Below are 19,965 nucleotides of genomic sequence, written 5' to 3'. Positions count from 1 at the left end.
GGGTTGCTGTCTGTGTGGAGTTTGTGCATTCTCTGTGCGTCTACGTGGGTTTTCTCCCACTGTCCAAAGATGTGCGGGTTAGGTGAATTGGCCATGATAAATTGCCCCTTAGTGTCGGGGGACTAGCTAAGGTAAATGCATGAGTTACGGGGCTAGGGCCTGGGTGGGATTGCGGTCGGTGCAGACCTGATGGGCTGAATGGCCTCTTTCTGCACTGTAGGATTTTATAATCTGCCACAATTTAATTGCATCATAGAGTTAGCTTGAGCTGTTTGTCCCATTCTTGTTTTTGGTGGCATTTGTTAACGACAGTTGTGTGTGTGCACAAAGCTCTTCAGTAACTCTCCCAACCAGCTTGTTTTTTGTGTCGGAGTATTAAGACATGGGTGGGAATTGCAGTCAAATCACGGTTGCCCTCAGCTGATAACCACATTCACAAGCATGCATTTTCCACTCCCTGTGGGTTTGGTCCAGGTGCACCATTTTCCTCCTACAAGCCAAAGATGTGTGGATTAATTGGCCATGCAAAATTGCTCCTTAGTGTCAGGGGGACTAGCAGGATAAATTTGTGTGGTTGCTTGGGATAGGTGATAGGGAGCGTGCACGCTCGATGGCCTGACTGGTCTCCTGCATTGGAGGGATCCTCCACTGAGATCAGTTAATTCAGTGTAGACCAGAGATCAAACTTGGGATCAATGTGAGACTCCACACATGACATTTACCACTCAATTGCCTTGCAGTCTGGTGAGAAGATTTCTTGATGCTGCCCCTCTCTATTGCACTTACTCTAAATCTAAATGTGGTTTCAAACCACATTTCTAGTTGTTAGTCTAAATGGTCAATTATCCATTGCTGTGCAATAGTGTTTTGCAAGAAAAGGTATGTGTTTTGATGTGATGTTTTTGTTTAATGGGAATAGATAGGTGAAATGATCAATTGCATAATACTGTCACACCTATTTTACAATAGGTGGTAGGGTGGAGTAGTTGCATTTAGCGTGTGCAGTATCAACCTGCACCCTTCATTTTGACAGCTAAATTCAAGCCTGTTCTCCCTCCATTCAATTTGTTTGTTCTGACCCTCCTACAAAATGTAAGGAATCAGATTTGCATTCAGCTGGCAGAGTGCTTTTTACAGTATAATTTGATCTGTAAAATATTTCCACTGTAGCTAACTTTATTTCTCATTGATGTGCTCTGACATGCACCTGATGTCAGAATCACCAGGATTAATGATAGCCAGTGTGCACACTGTAGTATTTGACACAAGCTGTACCCAGTTCAGTGTTGTTGCCACTATAGTAGTGCACACCAATTTCCTCAAGGCAGGTCACTTATTGGCAAGAATCACCAACTTGGCTTTGCCTTAACGAATCATTTTTAAAGTCTGTTTTAGCCCAGCACAAACTTGCCACTTTTCATAGCCAACTAGTGCCTGGAATTGATGGATTCCAGTGATTTTTTTTTGTCATCTTTGTTGCAATCTTCTTTCCTTCCTGATTTCCAGCCAGCTAAAATTACAAACCTTGTAATTTGCTTCACCCATCCCTGACTTTGGTGAAAGTAAACGGTTTATTGGTTTATTTCCATCACCGTTCCCAAATATCCTTGCTGACTGTAGGATGCAGGCATGGCTGATCTGAATGATGAACTAAAACCAACTGTTGGCCAGATGTATGGGTGAGGAAGGTCCGTATACTTATTAATGAGCAGTTTAATGGTTGTTGAAATTAGAATCTGCTGCACTGGCATGGATTGCTGTTCAAGGACCTTGGGCGTGCCTGGCAGAGCATTCTTTATCAGCTTGATTTGTAGTTGTGGTGATTCAGTGTTATCAACACATGTTGTGCTAGCAGTCACTGTTTAGAAATGTTAAAAACAGAGACAGGGTGAGAAATGTTTCTCTAAATGTTAGCAGGTTGGCTACCAAGTGGGAGATCTCATATGCTATGAAGCATTCAGACCAGAAACCCGCGAGTTTTATTTTCAGTGCGTGCTGCCTGCCAGCTGATGTCACCTGGATCAGTGACACTGGTACAGCTAATTTAGTAAGAAGCCTCACAACACCAGGTTAAAGTCCAACAAGTTTATTTGATAGTAAACTCACAAGCTTTTGGGGTTTGCCCCTTTGTCAGGTGAGTGGAGAGCAATTTGACGACTCACCTGACAAAGGGGCAAACCTCAAAAGCTTGTGGGTTTACTATTAGATAAACTTGTTGGACTTTAACCTGGTGTTGTAAGACTTCTTACTGTGTTTACCCCAGTCCAACACCGGCATCTCCACATCACAGCTAATTTACACAGTGCAAGAATAAATGTGATCCCTTTCTGAGCTTATTGTTCAGTATAACATAGAATCATAGAACCTCACCAGTGAAACATGGGACAGTTCATTCTCTCTCCATATTTGCATAAAAGTAGCCTATTGTTGTTAGGCCAATCACCATAGTGAGATATTATTTGGATTTAAAAGGGAGCTAACTTCAAAAATATGCTACTATATTGAAAATGCTAAGAATGAGCTGTCAGATGGGTGAAGCTACAACACAGGACTGCTCACATGCCAAATGTTGGGAATAATGTGATAGACTCAAGCAATTTGATGATTAACTGATCAGTTCAAAGCTCTGCTTTCTTGCCACATCTAGTTGAGAGCTGTGGGCAATTAACTAACTGGAGGAGGAGGCTATACTAATTTTCCCATCCTCCCATGATGGGGGAGTACAGTGCAAAAGACAACCTGAAGCATATTTAACCATCTTTCAGCCAGAAGTGCCCAGAGCGATACATCTGAGGCCCCCAGCATTGACGATGCCAATCTTCAGCCAACTTGATTAATTCCATATGATATTAAGAAACAGCTGTATGCACTAGATACTGGAAAGGCTTTGGGCCCTGACAACATTCTGGCAATTCTACAGAAGACTTGTGCTCCAGAGCTAACCTTGTCCTCCAGCCAAGCTGTTCTAGTACAGCTGCAACACTGACATTTACACAGCAAATGTGCAAAATTTCCCATATGTGTTTCATTAAAGGCAAATCTAAGCTAGCCAATTACCGCCCTGTTAGTCTACTCTTATCAGCAAAATGATGGAAGGTATTGTCAACTGTGCTACCCAGCTGCATTTAGAGTAATAACTTGACTTGATTTATTATTGTCACATGTATTAGTATATAGTGAAAAGTATTGTTTCTTGTGTGCTATACAAACAAAGCATACCGTTCATAGAGAAGGAAACACGAGAGTGCAGAATGTAGTGTTACAGTCATACCTGGGGTGTAGAGAAAAATCAACTTAACGTGAGGTAGAATCAGACAAAAGTCTGATGGCAGCAGGGAAGAAGCTGTTGTTGAGTCGGTTGATATGTGACCTCAGACTTTTGTTTTTATTTTCCCGATGGAAGAGAGTATGTCCGGGGTGCATTGTGTCCTTAATTTTGCTGGCTGCCTTTCTGAGGCAGCGGGAAGTATAGACAGATCCAATGGATTGGAGACTCAATAATCAGGTTTAGAGGGAGAGGGGTTTCACTGGTTGCAGAGATGCCCAACGTCAAGGAAGATGGTTGTGGTTATTGGAATCAATCATCTCTATTCAGGACATTGCTGTAGGAGTTCCTGAGGGTCATGTTCTAGCCCCAACTATCTTGAGTTGCTTTATCAATGATATTGCATCCATCATAAGGTCAGAAATGAGAATGTGCAATCAAACAATGTTCAGAACGATTTGTGATTCCTCAGATAAACAGTCTGTGCTTTTATGCAGCAAAGTCTAGGCCATATTCATGCTTACGTTGATGAGTGGCAGGTTACATTTTCACCATACAAATACCAGTCAATGACTAGGTGCAACAAGAGAGAATCTAACCATTTCTCCTTGACTTTCAATGGCATTATCATCACTGAATTCTTCTGAATGTTGATATCATTGTGCAGAAACAGAACAGGACCAGCCTTGTAAAAATTGGGGCTACAAGAGCAGATCAGAAGCTAGGCATTCTGTGGCAAGTATTTTGCCTACTCACTCCCCAAATTCAGCCCACTATCTGCAAGGCACGAAGTGGGGACTGTGTTAGAATACTCTCCATTTGCCTAGATGAATGTGACCTGCCACTTAGCAATCTAACCCTGAATGTGGCCTAGATGATGAGGACACCTATGTCTGATTAATATTTATTGACTACAGTTCAGTCTTCAATACTCTTATTCCCATTAAACTCATCTCCAAACTCTGTGGCCTGGGCCTCAGCATCTCCCTCTGCAACTGGATCCTGAGCTTCCTAACTCACAGACCATAATCAGTAAAGATACGCAACAACAACACCTCCATGGTCATCCTCAACACCGGTGCCCCACAAGGCTGTGTTCTCAGCCCCCTACTTTACTCCTTATACACCTATGACTGTGTGGCCAATTCCCTTCCAATTCGATTTTCAAGTTTGCTGACAACACTACCATAGTGGGCCAGATCTCAAACAATGATGAGACAGAGTACAGAAACAAGATAGAGAATCTGGTGAACTGGTGCAGCAACAATAATCTCTCCCTCAATGCCAACAAAATGAAGGAGATTGTCATCGATTTCAGGAAGCATAAATGAGAGCATTCCCCTGTCTACATCAACGGGGATGAAGTAGAAAGGATCGACAGCTTCAAGGTTTAGGTGTCCAGATCACCAGCAACCTGTCCTGGTCCCCCCCACGTCAACATTGTAGTTAAGAAAGCCCACCAGCGTCTCTATTTTCTCAAGACTAAGGAAATTTGCATGTCAACTACAACTGTCGCCAACTTTTACAGATGCACCACAGAAAGCATTCTTTCAGGTTGTATCACAGCTTGGTATAGCGTCCTGCTCTGCCCAAGACCGCAAGGAACTACAAAAGTTTGCGAATGTAGCCCAATCCATCACAGACATGCTCTCTTTCACCTTCTGTCAGGGGAAAGATACAAAAGTCTGAGGTCACGTACCAACCGACTCGAGAACAGCTTCTTCCCTGCTGCTGTCAGACTTTTGAATGGACTTGCCTTGCGTTAAGTTGCACTTTCTCTACACCCTAGCTATGATTGTAACACTAAATTCTGTACTTTCTCTCTTCCTTCTCTATGAACGGTATATTTTGTCTGCATAGCACGCAAGAAACAATACTTTTCACTGTTAATACATGTGACAATAAATCAAATCAAATGAATGTGGCTACAACAAAACGTAAGCTAAACACCATCCAGGAGAACATAGCTTGCTTAACTGGCAACCAATCCATCACCTTAAAACATTCACTCCCTCCATCACTGATGCAGAAGTGTATATCATCTCATCATGACTCCTTTGTCAGCATCTTCTAAATCTGCAACTTCTGCCACCTGTAAGGCAAGGGGCAGCAGATACTTGGGAATGCCACTGCCTGCAAGTTCTGCTCCATGTCTTTGATTTTGATTTGATTTATTATTGTCACATATTAGTATACCGTGAAAAGTATTATTTCTTGGGCACTATACAGACAGAGCACATCGTACATAGAGAAGGAAAGGAGAGAGTAGAGAACGTAGTGTTAGTCATAACTAGGGTGTAGAGAAAGATCAACTTAATGCGAGGCAGGTTCATTCAAAAGCCTGATGGCAGGAGGGAAGAAGCTGTTCTTGAGTCGGTTAGTACGTGATCTCAGATTTTTGTATCTTTTTCCCGATGGAAGAGGGTGGAAGAGAGTGTGTCCGGGGTGCGTGGGGTTCTTGATTACGCTGGCTGCTTTTCCAAGGCACGGGAAGTCTAGACAGTGTCAGTGGGTTAGAGGCTGGTTTGAGTAATGGGCTAGGCTTTTTTCACAATCCTTTGTCGCTCCTTGCGGTCTTGGAGGAGGAGCATACCATGCTGTAATACAACCAGGAAGAATGCTTTCTGTGGTGCATCTGTAGAAGTTGGTGAGAGTTGTAGCAGACATGCCCAATTTCCTTAGTCTCTTGAGAAAGCAGATGTCACATACCATCCTGACTTGAAAGTGAATTGCTGTCCCTTCACTGTCCCTAGATAAAGGTCTTGAAATGCCTTCCTAAAAGCAGTAGACGTACCGACACCAGATGGACTGTAGCAATTCAAAGTTGTGGATCACCAGCACCTTATCCAAGGCAAATAGTGATCCTCAATAAATGCTGGCCTAGCCAGCAACACTTTACATCCTGTTGAGTGAACAAGTAGGCATTATTAGATTGCGAGTGCTCATGTGATAAATGAGGGTCTTCACTGCCAAGTATCCTGTTCATGATTCATTCTTTTCTTCTGAACTCAACACAGCTCTATTTGGTGCTGAATTTTGGAACCTAATGCAAAGTACTTTAATGATTTTCTGAGAAAATGACTGATTTGATAATTGCATGGTGATGGTAGGGGGCCTCTAAGGATTGAGGTCACTGATTACGTGGACACACATTCTCTCATTTATCATTTAAACAGGTCCTGTGAAGACTTCCACTTGATTAATTGAGCAAGCCCTTGGTCTTGAGCCTCGTTGCTATTGATGAATTACTGTTTCGTGTGCACTGTTTTGGCATCAAATTGCTTCTCAGGCAGGCTTCCCTGTTAAATTCCTACAATGGTGTCTCAGTCATGGCTAGTTGGGCTGGAGCATGAAGTGCTGAGCGACTGCTCCTCAGGAATACTTTGTTAACCATGATATGGATGGGTGATTTATGGCATTGATTTCGACATGTCATCACAGCTTTAACAAAGGGCAAATCAGATGGTCATAAAGAGTTGATCCTGTGTTATCCTTGTTTCAAATAAATACCTGTGACAGAGGGCCTAAAATCTCTGATGTGAATACAAGTCACTCTTATGAAAAATGCATACCACACTCCAGTTATGTACCAAGTAATTAGGGAACAGATTTTTTTATTAAACATTTTAACTCCAATGAAATTGTTTAGAAACATTTTGTTTGTAGTCATATTTCAAGCAATGCAGAGATGCCAGCATGGGACTGGGGTAGGCACAGTAAGTAGTCTCACAACACTAGGTTAAAGTCTAACAGGTTTATTTTTTAGCACGAGCTTTCAGAGTGCTGCTCCTTTTTCACTCCGTCAGAAATTAGGAGCATGAAATTGGCAATTAGGAGACTTGTAGAACACTTGAGTGAAGGTGTGAAATCCCGTTCTTATCCCAATGTAATTTTGTATCTCTACATGAAACAAATTTGAACCAGAATAAGGAAGGAGCAATTTTACTGAAGATAGTTATTTGTATTAATTTACATGATGCTATTTAATTTGAACAAGCTGGAAGATTGAAGGACCGAACAAGCAACTTAGTACAGCCAGCTTGTAATTGGCCCATACAAATTCGCAGATGTGCCAAGTTAGCTGATCCCAACCAAGGGCTCTAATGTTTTTGAGTTGGGTGGAAATAAATCATACAAGTTTCCCATTCTTGATCTCTCTTGGAACTCAGCTGGAAGGTCCAGATTTAGGGATATCCTGAGAAGTATAATATAGAAAGTGTGACAGACAATTGGTTCATAGCAGGGTATCTCAAACAGCAGTAAGATAATGACCCAGTAATCTGTACTCATGATGTTGGTTGATACACGATAACCAGGGCAAGGAGAAATTTCACAATTCTTCAAACTAATGCCATAGGATCTTCTACATCTGCTGAGAGGCCACTAGTTAGTTTCCCAATGGAAAAATGACATCTCTGACTATGCAGTCCTCCCTCAGTACTACACTGGAGTGTTAGCCCAGCTTTTCTGCTCCAGTCTCTGGAATGGGACCCGTAAGTAATCAAAATGGAGATAGAATGATCACTTTTCACCCAGTTCATTGGCTTCATCGTGATTGTGAAAATGAGAAAGTATCACTTGAATTTGAAAGAGGGTTTCTCGCCTTGTGAAACTGTATAAAATAAACAGCAGCTGTGATTTTGTTCTTTTGTCTAAAATGTGCGTGTTGCCTGTGGTCAGTTGATGAGTTTTTACATACAAGATGGTGACAAGTTCAGTGAGAACTTTAAAAACTTACTCCACAGCACCACATAATGGCCAGAGCCTGCATTCACTTGATGACACTTGATATGTGGAAATTGAATAAGAAATGCAGAACCAAAAATTTACAAAGGTGAACCTGACACAAAAGGAAGAACAAATGTTGTGACATGAAGTGGTCAAACTTGTCAAAAATGGTATATGCCCTGTCCAAGATTCTTTAATAATCAATGAATGTTTTCTACTTTGGCTTTTTGCTTAAATGATGCAAAAAAAATTGCAAATGCTGGATATTTGAGGAAAAAACAATATGGGAGATTCTCAGGTCAGACAGCATCCAGGGAGATGCAGCGCAGAGTTAACAGTTGATGGCCTTTCACCAGAACCATAGATGACCTTCTGAGTATTTCCAGCATTTTGTGGTTTATAAGCACTTGTGCTGTGTGTCCTAGCAATAAATGGGTATCATTGTTAAACCCGTGTCCTCACAGGCTGTTTTCTGCTGCTGAGTGTCCAGCCTTCAACATGGAGATTGTTGCTGTTCCTTTCTGTAAACTCCATTTTCAACATAGTCAAAGACCCTCTTCAGTACTTTCTTTCAAGTAAACATGAAAGGAAATTGGATGACGTTAGCTATGCAAAAGGTGAGGCTGCTAAAGGCATGGAATTACTTCTGTGTACAAATTGTGCCTAGCGTGACAAAGAGCAGTGCATTAGAAAGTAGAAGTGAAGTAATTGGATGCTGCTACACTGTGATTAGATCCTGTGATTGAACAAAGCTTTTTCGTTGAGTTAGTCATCTGAAGATTGCTGTTCCAATAAAGTTAATTTATATTAACTTTATATTTTATATACTCGTGTTGTTGAAATGTGGATTGATGTACAACAGGAAATCATGATGAATATTCTCTAATTAAATGTTCAGGTCCACAAGGCTGTCACAAATTGGCACAGCACCCTAAACAATGAACTTCAGTTTGTAATGTTAGAGAGAGTTCTATCATGAACACCTCTGCAGTCAAACTGGCCATCGTGGATGTGTCAACATTTCTTGCAATTGCTGAAGGTTAATGTTTTCAGGTCCCACCGTAAACCGTTAGCCTTGTTGGTGATTTGTTCCCCTACTTTGGCTATTTGATCAGTTGGAACCAGATTATGCAAATCTTTGACACCTTGCTAACTCCGAAGTGAACCTCAAGCTTTCATTGCCTCAAACGAACCAATGTTTATTTGAGTGACTCTCCTCCTCACTTCAAAAAAATCTCTTACTTTAATGTATTTTATGCTTCCCCTTTTTCCATCAACATTTTGTCCACTGTCTGTTTTCTAAAACATTTCCGATCCTCATCTTTGTGATATTGAGAGCCTCCTCTTCCTTAACAAATCGTGATGGATCTTTCTCCCTGTATCTTTGGTTTGTTTTCAGTGAAAGTATTTTTGTTGAACATCTTGCATTTTCTTTAGATTTTCCCACTTATTTGCCACCGTACATTTTTAGTCTATTTACCAATGAACGTCAGCCAGCACCTGCACAGACCTATGTAATTGGCTTTGTTTGAATTTATGATTCTTGATTTAGACTTGAGTGCGTTGCTTTCAAATTTAATATGGAATTCAATTATATTGTGATCATTTTCCCTTTTTTTGCTATATGGTTACTAACTAATCCTGCCTTATTACACAATACCAGGTCTAAAATAGTGTTATACCTAGCTTGCTGCACAATGTATTGTCTAGGAATCGGTAGGGAAGTCATTCTGCAAATTCACTAAACCTCTCTTTACAATTTGATTTGTGTGGTCTAAATGAAGATTAAAGCCCCCATGATCATAACATTAAGCTTCAGTTGTTGCAAACTCCAATTATTTCTTAATGCTCAGTTCAATGGTATAACTACTATCAGGGGCTTATAAACTTATATTCCCACCAATGTTTTACATAAGAACATAAGAAATAGGAGCAGGAGTAGGCCATCTAGCCCTTCGAGCCTGCCCCGCCATTCAATAAGATCATGGCTGATCTGTCATGGCTCAGTTCCACTTTCCCGCCCTCTCCCCATAACCCTTAATCCCCTCTCTTATCAAAAACCCATCAACCCGCGTCTTAAAAATATTTAGCAAGGCAGCCTCCACCACTTCAACGGGCAGAGAATTCCAGAGATTCACCACCCTTTGAGTGAAGAAGTTCCTCCTCAACTCCGTTCTAAACTGCCCCCCTTTTATCTTGAGGCTGTGCCCCCTAGTCCTACTGTCTTTTTTGAGCGGGAAGAGTCTCTCCACCTCTATCCTATCCATCCCATTCATCATCTTATACGTCTCAATGAGATCTCCCCTCATTCTTCTAAACTCTAACGAGTACAAGCCCAGTTTATTCAGCCTCTCCTCATAGCTCAACCCCCTCAACTCCGGTATCAGCCTAGTAAACCTCCTCTGCACTCCCTCCAAGGCCAAAATATCTTTGCGCAGGTGCGGCGCCCAAAACTGCACACAGTACTCCAGCTGCGGCCTCACCAATGCCCTATACAGCTGCAGCAAGACCTCCTACTTTTATATTCAATCCCCCTCGCTATGAAGGCCAGCATCCCATTCGCCTTCCTGACCACCTGCTGCACCTGCAAGCTGGGTTTTTGCGACTCATGCACAAGGACCCCGAGTTCCCTCTGCACCGTCGCCTGCTGCAGTTTTTCACCCCGTAAGTAATAGTCCTTCCTACCATTCTTCCTACCAAAGTGGACCACCTCACACTTGCCAACATTAAATTCCATTTGCCATTTCCTGGCCCATTCGCCCAGCCTATCTAGATCCTTCTGCAGACTCTCCACACCCTCCGCACAATTTGCCGTTCCCCCAATCTTGGTGTCATCAGCAAATTTTGACACCCTACACTCGGTTCCCTCCTCCAGATCATCTATATAAATGGTAAAAAGCTGAGGCCCCAGCACCGACCCCTGGGGCACCCCACTTTTCTGAACCTTGTTATTACTAATCTCCACCTATACTGATTTTACCTCCAATCTTTTGAGCCAAGATTCTTTTCCCCACTGCCTTTGTTATCTTTAATTATTGGGGATCTTCCCTTATGTCCATCTTTCTGAAATTTATTTCCCAACCCTATTGGAACAATGGTCTAGAACTTTGAGGAGTGGCAGCCAGGCTCAGATTACTATTTCACTCCTGTTTACTTGCACTAAAATTCAGTTGCAGCTTTTTTTGCTGTTTGTTTCAGGCCTCCTCAGAAAAGTGCAGTGTAGCGTTCTCCTGAGACTTTTAGTCAACTGCAGTTGAATCAGAGGAAAGAATGCACTATTGTCTGTAAAGAAGCTAAGTTTATTAAAGGTCCCATTCACTTTGAGAAGCCAGAGAGAAACTAAGTACGAGTAGCATTTGATGTGGGGGTGAGGGGGGTAATTGGATGGTCAGTGGGAGGGGGAGTCGGATGAGTCGGGCGGAGTGTTGGGGTGGTCAGTCAGTGGGTCACTAGTGTTCGTGGGGAAGTAGGCACAGAAGGGGGTTGGGAGGATAATTCAGGTGAATTTGGGGGTCTTGTGTGGTGCTGGGGAGGGAACAGGCATTCTGGTAGTTCATCTATCTTGTTGCACCTATCTCTGTGCATTGAAATAAAGAACTTTTAATTTCTTTAACTGCTATCCTTTATATAGATCTTGATGCACTATGAATTACTTGGACTAAATACAGTACATGTTGCCTCTCATCTTCAGTATTTTGGTTGCAAAAAATAACTAATGTGGACATTTGTCTGCTTTGGTGGATTGGCCACAAGTCCATGTATCGTAGGATCGTAGAATCCCTAGAGTGCAGAATGGAGCCATTCGGTCCATCTAGCCTGCACTGACAATAGCTCCACCCTGGCCCCATCCCCGAATCCCCTGTATTTACCCTGCTAATCTCCCTAATACTAAAGGGCAATTTATCATAGCCAATCAGCTTAACACACACATTTTTTGGCATGTGGGAGGAAACTGGAGCAAGATGTTTATCTTGATCCTTTTATACTTCATCCGCTTGCCCAATCCAAATTGGAATTTTGACAAAAGTTTCTGTCCCAACCACTAACACAAAGTGAATTCCACAGCCTCACAGCAATATGTGAAGTTTCATTGCTTATTATTCTAAATTTCTTAAATGCATTATTGTATTTGTTGCCTTTTTTACCAATCCAAAATTGCAAGATGCTTTGCCATTTTTCTGCTGAAGAGTGAAAAACTTGCATTTTCTGTAGAAACTTGCTTATTGTCCTTAGACAGCCTCATGCTGAGCTGGACACATGAGCAGACAAGAGATGTTTAAAATGCGGGCTGTTATGTACAACTCCCAAACAATGGTCAATTCATTAGCATTATCTGTTCTTTCAGGAAGACATCAAGCACCTTAGTGCTAGCAGGGGTCTTTTCTTGTCTTACTAGTCTTTGAAGAGAGGGTTTTAAATGTATCAAAAATGTCAGATACCTAAAGATAACCTGGGCTCAAAAAGATGCTAAAGAGAAAAGAGTTCTGCTCTGCCATGGGCTAGGATAGGCAGGGTGCAGACAGATATTGTTCTTTTACATGCATGGTGGCACAGTAGTTTACCACTGGTTCCTCAAAGCACTAAGGATCCAGGTTCCAGTCTGGCTTCATGTGATTGTCTGTGTGGCATTTACACATTTTTCCTGTGTCCATGAGAGTTTCCTCTGGGTGCTCCATATTCCATATTAAAACCAAATTAAATTCAAAACTACTTGCTTGCATTGAAGGGCAAATAGCATCATGCACTATTTTGGATTGAATGTCCTGTTTGTGTCATAACTTTGAGCTGTTTCCATTTGCACTGGAATGGGTGCTGTCCTACCTGGTAAAATTAAGTCAACTGCAATTCAAAATAGATAAGGAAGTTTCAGTCATAAAAAGAGAAAATGCTGGAAAAACTCAGCAGGTCTAACAGCATCTGTGGAGAGAGAATAGAGCCAACGGTTTAAATCTGCATGACCCTTCGTCAGAGCTTCTCCATTAGGATGAATAGAATTGGTGTTTCTACGTATTTTTGATGTCCAGTGGCTCGTCTTGGGAACACAAGTGTTTGAAGATGATCCCAGCTGCGGTCAAAAGATCCTGATGTCAAGGTTCACATGAACACGATTGTTAATTTGGACAAGGGCAGTTTGTGTTTGTGGAATCAGCTGATGACTTCAACAAAGGAGCAGGCGAATGATAGTGAAAGAGGAAAAGAAATCTGGTGGTGGTGGGACGCAAAGCAATTGGAAAGAAATTGAGAGTGATCTCACAATCACAAATAGATCTAAGATGTAAGACTTTTTCCCAGTGTACTTCTATTTACCATTAAACAGGCATGGCACACCAGTTAACACTGCTGCCTCACAGTGCCAGAAACCAGGGTTCAATTCCAGCCTCGGGTGACTGTGTAGTTTGCATGTTCTCCCCGTGACTGTGTGGGTTTCCTCTAGGTGCTCCAGTTTCCTCCCACATTTCAAAGATATGCAGGTTAAGTTGATTGGCCATGCAAAATTGCCCCTTAATTTTAGGAGGACTAGCAGGGTAAATATTTGGGGTTAAGGATAGGGATTGGGTGGAATTATTGTTAGTGTAAGCTTGATGGGCTGAATAGCCTTCTGCACTGTATTGATTTTGACTCTTATCTTTCATAAAGGTTGTGGAGACACTCACTATTTTATACATTGTTGATATGTTTTAAAAAACTATTAACATGAATGTTTACAATTTGCCACTTTGAGCTGTAAACTTTTCTCAGTTGTGGCAGAATCCATGTTGGAGAGTCATGTCTTGTTTTAAGTCCTCTGTTTTTGCTGGCTCCCAGAACATTGTTGTTTAAATGAAAAAGTTTTTTTTCAAAAAGCCAAGAAACTTGCCAAGTTACTGAGGAAAGTGAAAACAATAACCTTAGAAAGGATCTTTCCACTGATTTGTGACTGAGTCACTGTGTCAGATGCCTTCCTTCCTCTGCTGACTCTGCTAAAGTCTTAGGAAAAATGTGATTTTTTTTTCAGGTTCCTCTGTGTGATTAACAGATTTTTGCCTTCCATACTTGGACTAGCTACTGAAGGAATCACTCATGATAATGAGCCTGAAAGACTGGTGCTAAATTGACTGATCTTAAATGAGAGAACAATGATGGGCACTAAAATTCACTTCAGGTTTGGGGCAAGAAATAAATGGCAATCATGCCCTTGATCACAATCCAGTGAAAGCTGCTGGAAAGTGTGTAGATATAAATGTAATCTGGAAGCAGAAATTTACAAGAATAGTTAAGATGAGGGATGGTCAAAAGTTGATTTGAAGACGGGTATCAGATAGACTGGATATATTAGAAGTGATAAGTCACCAAAGCCAGATGGGATTCTACCGAGGATGTTCAGCGGAAGTAAGGATGAAAATTGCAGTGACATTGACCACGATCATCTGTCCTTCTTGGATACAGTGTTAGTGCCAAAGGGCTGGCAAATTGCAAATTTAACTCCCTTGTTCAAAATGTTTCAGGAAAATCCATCAGCTAGAGGCCAGTCAATTTAACCTTGGCGACGGGAAAACGTTTAAGATAAATTGAGACAAAGTTAAGTCATTTGGACAATTTGGAATAATTAGAACATATCGGTGTGGATTTGTTAAAAACAAATAGTGTTTAACTAACTGTAGTGAGTGTTTTGATGAGATAACAGAAGCAACTGATGATGGTAATGTTGTTGATGTTGTGTACACAACTTCAAAAGGCATTGAATATATTGGCATATAATAAACTTGCCAATAAAGTTGAATCTCATGGAATAAAGAGGGCAGTGGCTACGTGGATGCAAAGTTGGTTCAGGGACAGAAGAGGGTTGGGATGAATGGTGTTTTTCAGACTCCAGGGAGATGTACAGTGGAGTTCCCAAGAGTTGGGCCTGGGGCTGCTGCTTTTTTGATTTTATGTTAATGACTTAAGCGTGCAGAGCACAATTTCAAAATTCACACATAACATAAAACTTAGGATTTTGACCTGCAAGGAGAATGGTGATAGACTTCAAGAAGACTGACAAGTTGTGGGATGACAGATAAAATTTAATGTGGAGAAGTATGAAGTGGTACATTTTGGTAGGAAGATTGAGGAAAGGTAATACAAAAATAGGGCACAGCTCTAAGAATAGAGATATCTGTGGATATATATGTCCAAATCATTGGAAGTGGCACAGTAGGCTGAGAAAGTGGCCAAATGAACATCTGGGAACCACACTTTTGAAAGAATTCAAAGGCTTGAGAGAAGGCGCAGGAAAGATTTGAGATGGTTTTAGGGAGAAAAAACTTAATTATGTTGTAAGGGGTGGCACAGTGGTTAGCACTGCCACTGTGGGATAGGGACCTGGGTTTGATTCCCATCTTGGGTCACTGTCTGTGTGGAATCTGCATGTTCTCCTTGTGCCTGCATGGTTTCCTCTGGATACTCTGGTTTCCTCCCACAGTCCGAAAGGTTAGGTGCATTCGCCATGCCAGACTCTCCCTCAGTGTACCAGGAAGGGTCCAGAATGTGGTGACCAGGGGACTTCCACAATAACTTAATTGCAGTGTTAGTGTCAGCTTACTTGTGACATTAATACATAAACTAAACCTTAATGTGTAAATTTTTCTTACTAATAATGAAACTGACATCTCACCATATTCCCACTTGGACCAGCTAGATTTTGTTGTGGTGAAGCAGGTCAGAATAAGAGCTACACTTTTGTAGCAGATAAATTGGATTGCACGGAATAGTACTTTTGTTATTAAAATGAAGGATGATGTAATTTAGTGAGAGTAATGCCTCAGACGATCTGCCGGTTATATAAAGCAGAAATCATTAAACCAGGCAAATAAAAAGAGGCTGGATGCGTCTTCAGGACCAGGAAAGCTAACTACATCAATGAGGTATAAACCCAATTTACTGAATCCCGTTGTGTCCAGAATCAATCCAGTAAACTTTCCCTGAATGCTTCAATGCAAGTATATCCTTCCTTAGATACGGAGATCAAAACTATACACGCTACTCCAGATGTGGGGGGCAATGTGGCACAGCAGCCTGCATTGTTCTTTGTAATGTGAGTGAATGTTTAGCTAGTATCTCTTAGGAATACGCTTTTCAAACCTATCACTAATTCCTCACTCATACCCCTTTCATTGCCATCACCTTACGATACCTGTTCAACCCCTGTACGTTCCTCCATCTTTTCATCCATTCTCTCTCAATCTCATCTCATATCCCCTAAGGCTAGGTAACCAGATTTCCCTTGCCCATTATTCCAATCACCCTTCATCCTCTCATCCATCCTCACCAACTATTCCATGCTTATTGTCCAAACTCCTATACCGGTCTTGGCACAAAGTTGCAATAATCAACACTAAACTGAGAAAATGAGTTTGTTTTTGTATTCCCACATATGGCACAAAGTGCACGCAGTGCATTAAACTCCAAGTGCCAGATGGTGCTGTGAAACCAGTGACTACAAAGTACCAGAACTTGGGCACAGTGAGGGAAGGCGAGAGAACACCAGTTGTAGTTGGGCCTCCGACATAATAGGGATGTGGCTGAACATCTCAAAAGTAGACGGTGAGGAAGAATTGGAAATGGGAGAGAGAAACCTGTGCACACAGCCAGAAGCTAGAACCTTGCTGTAGCAGCCTGGGGGAGAGAGAAAGAAACAGGATGGTAAAGTGCCTATGGGAACAAAAAAATCAAGAAATTTAAAAAAAACTTGAAATATTATTCTATTATTAAAACACAGATATACCTATAGAGATTACTGTTATTAAATTCTCTTCCTCCAGCAGTGGTGAAACAGCCAGTTTCAGAAGTCTAGATAGAATTTATTGTTCATAGGTTTCTCTAACCAGGTTCAGCATGGAAATGGAGGCAAGTGACAGGGGTGTAATGCATAAAGCTATTGGTGAGAGCTTGAGTCTTCAACACCAGCAACTAATAAAATCATCCTTATGGATGTGGGCACTTGCCATGCAGAGATATTGGCTGGAATTCTCAAAAAAAATTGTGTTGAATTCATGTGAAAACTGGAGTAAATCATGTCTTTTTTCCACGCGAGTTTCAAACTGAATTTCAAACAGTGAACTGCAGAGTTTACTTCATGGGGCGGGGCCTACTCCTGCCTGAGAGACCGGCAGCATAACGCAGAGGTGGGGGCAGCCCCGGCCGGGCCCCCCTTTGGCCCAAACCCTCAACCACCACCTCCCCACCCCACAGTGCAATCTAGTCCTGACCCCTGCCACCCCACACCGCAGTCCCGACCATCATACCTCACCGCAGTACTGACCCACACCCCCCGCATCACGCTACCATACTGACCCCCCCCCCCCCCGCCCCGACACTGCACTGCACCACAGTCCTGAACACCGCACCGCAGTACCAACCACCCCCCCCGCCCAACACTGCACCATATTCCTGAACTCCCCACCCCACACTGACCTCCCTCCCTCTCCCACCTATCCCTATGCAGAGTGGCAGTGGGCTCTGCCCCCACCGATGGCCGTGATCCCAGGCATTGGCACTTTACCCCTTGGCAGTGCTGAGGGCACAGGTTGGCACTGCCAGTGCCCTGGGGACCCCTTCAATTGCCTCCCCCTTTACCCAATGTGTGATGTTGCTGTAAATCTGGCATTGGGAGAAGCTAATGGCCATGATACCCAGCGCAGATCCCATGCATTGGAAGTCACAGGAATCTTTCGGCCGGCTGTGCTAAAAAATTTGCAGAGCAGGATGGGCAATTCCGGCCCATTATATTTAAGATATGCTGGCACGTATAAATTCAAATACTCTGTCAACATGGACCAAGTGCTAGAAATGGGATCAGCGTAGATAGGTCCTGACGGTCAGTGCAGGCACAATGGGCCAAAAGGCTTTGTTCTGTGCTGTAAAACTCTATGGGTGGGATTTTCAGGCTGTACTCACCCCAAAACCAGAAAATCTCACCCAAGGTCAATGGACCTTTGCATGGCCCAGTGTCTATTTTTACTTGAGTGTCTGCCACCATTTTGGTAACCAAGAAAATAAAACATTTAATGATCAAAAAACAGTCACCTTCCTGCCTTTTGCCTTACCATTGTACCAACAAATGTACAAAAGGGTTAAAGTACGCGTGTATGATATGTAATCAACGAGTGTTGTGGTCACAGGGTGTCGATTTACTCATTTTATTTCATTCACAAATCGGAAATGTAATTGGCCATTTCTGGATTTCCAGTTAGCTACTAGTAACTAATGTATTGTGCGATGTTCTTGGGAACAGTGCACCATTTATTTCCTTTTATCCCATTCAATGAGGTCATGGCTGATCTGTCTTATATCCCTCCCTGACTTTAACCCGTATCTCAGATGCAACTTGCAATATTATTAATCTTAGTTGTACAATTACAATTGATCTCGTATCAATTGTTATTTGTGGAAGAGAGCTCCAAATTCATACCTAGTTTGTTCTAATCCTTTATAGCTATGTGCTGTAGTCCTAGATTACATAGCCAGCAGATATTGTTTCTTCCAATCTCTCCAATCTGTTTTTCTCTCAGATATAGATAGCTACTATATTCAGTGATGAGAACATTGCTTACAAGGCACATACTTACCTGTCATTTAACTCCTTGAAACTTTGAAAGACTGCTGATTGGGTTTTTCGTTTGTGATTTGCATCATTGTGTAACCTAGCCTATTTGGTTAGCAGAGCACCAGCTGAGGAGAAGGGGTGGCATGATGGCACAGTGGTTAGCACTACTGCTTTACAGTGCCAAGGACCCAGATTCAGTTCCTCAGGTTGCTGTGGAGTTTGCGCATTTTCCCCTTATCTGCGACGATTATCCTGTGGGTGCTCCAGTTTCCTCTCATAGTCCAAAGATGTGCGAGTTAGGTGGATTGGCCATGGTAAATTGAGACTAATGTCAAGGGGATTAGCAGGATAAATATGTGGGGTTACAGGAATGGGCCTGGGTGGGATTGTGGTCAGTGCAGACTCGATGAGCGGAGTGGCCTCCTTCCACACTGTAGAGATTCTATTCTATGATTCTGTTCTACGATTCTATGTTTAAATATTTCCTAAGAAGCACACCAACGCTTGTAGTGTTTCTGTTTCCCATATTAGAGTCTATGCATTCTCCTTGTAGGCGCTGTTTCATTTGGTCATGCCAAACCCTCAATCTCAAATCGAACTTTTAAAGTTCAAGAGATTTGGTATAAAAATATTTTTTCAAACATAGAGCAATATAGAATGATATATTGAATAAGCTTCATTCATTAGTAGCTTATTTAATTTCTAACTCTTCACAAAGAGCATAGAATAAAGCTACTGCAATTGAAAATGCTTTATCCAAAACACTTAAGAAAATTCCTACTTGTTACCAGTTGTGCATTCCATCTCAATAATTGAGAAGCCACGTTTGACAGCCCTAGGTCTCAGTTGGTGATTGCAGGTTTCCAGGCTTATTCTACTTTGCTGTAGAGTGAGTGACTTGTCTTTTCCTTTCTGTCTTCTTGCAATGTTTGGGTCACTGAATTTAACCTGTTAATTTCAATAGTGGAGATGGCTGGAGAAGTGGAGCACCATTAAGCATAGTGACACGGTATCAAACTAGTATCAGTGAAACAGGCACAACCAAAGTGAGGACGACATGAGAGAGAGGGAGACACACAGGTTAAGAAAGTCGCTGAGATACACATGGCTGCAGAAGGGCATACAAAGACTGAAAGCAAGAGATGAGTGAATGACTTGCAGATAACTGTGGCCTCTATGCAGTGAGAGAGGGTGCTGCTGATAATATTTTCAGAGTTGGGAGTACCATTCAAATATTGGATAGAATAATGCTTTATAGAAAGTGAAGGGATGCGCAGCACTTAAGCACAAAAGAGAAGGGTCTGTGAGAGGGACCATGCAATGGGCTTTGCAATGCACAAGGAAAAAATTATACTTTGTATGACAGGGCTGTGCTTATCTGCATGCACAGAAACACTGAAGTGTTTCA

General features: G+C 42.0%; 1 protein-coding gene and 1 pseudogene across 1 annotated transcript in view; one reads left to right on the top strand and one right to left on the bottom strand.

Moving 5' to 3' along the window:
- LOC145358300 (neural proliferation differentiation and control protein 1-like) overlaps positions 1-19,965 on the top strand; it is a 179,512-nt gene that overhangs the window by 44,307 nt on the left and 115,240 nt on the right. The gene's annotated exons all lie outside the window — the stretch shown is intronic.
- LOC145358091 (large ribosomal subunit protein eL30 pseudogene) lies at positions 1,177-18,586 on the bottom strand (annotated as a pseudogene).

The sequence above is a fragment of the Carcharhinus amblyrhynchos genome, chromosome 25 (genome assembly GCF_965287045.1).
Source record: "Carcharhinus amblyrhynchos chromosome 25, sCarAmb.v2.hapA, whole genome shotgun sequence".
NCBI lineage: Eukaryota > Metazoa > Chordata > Chondrichthyes > Carcharhiniformes > Carcharhinidae > Carcharhinus > Carcharhinus amblyrhynchos.
The sequence above is the reverse complement of the archived record's forward strand: the minus strand, read 5'-3'. Positions and strand labels throughout refer to the sequence as shown.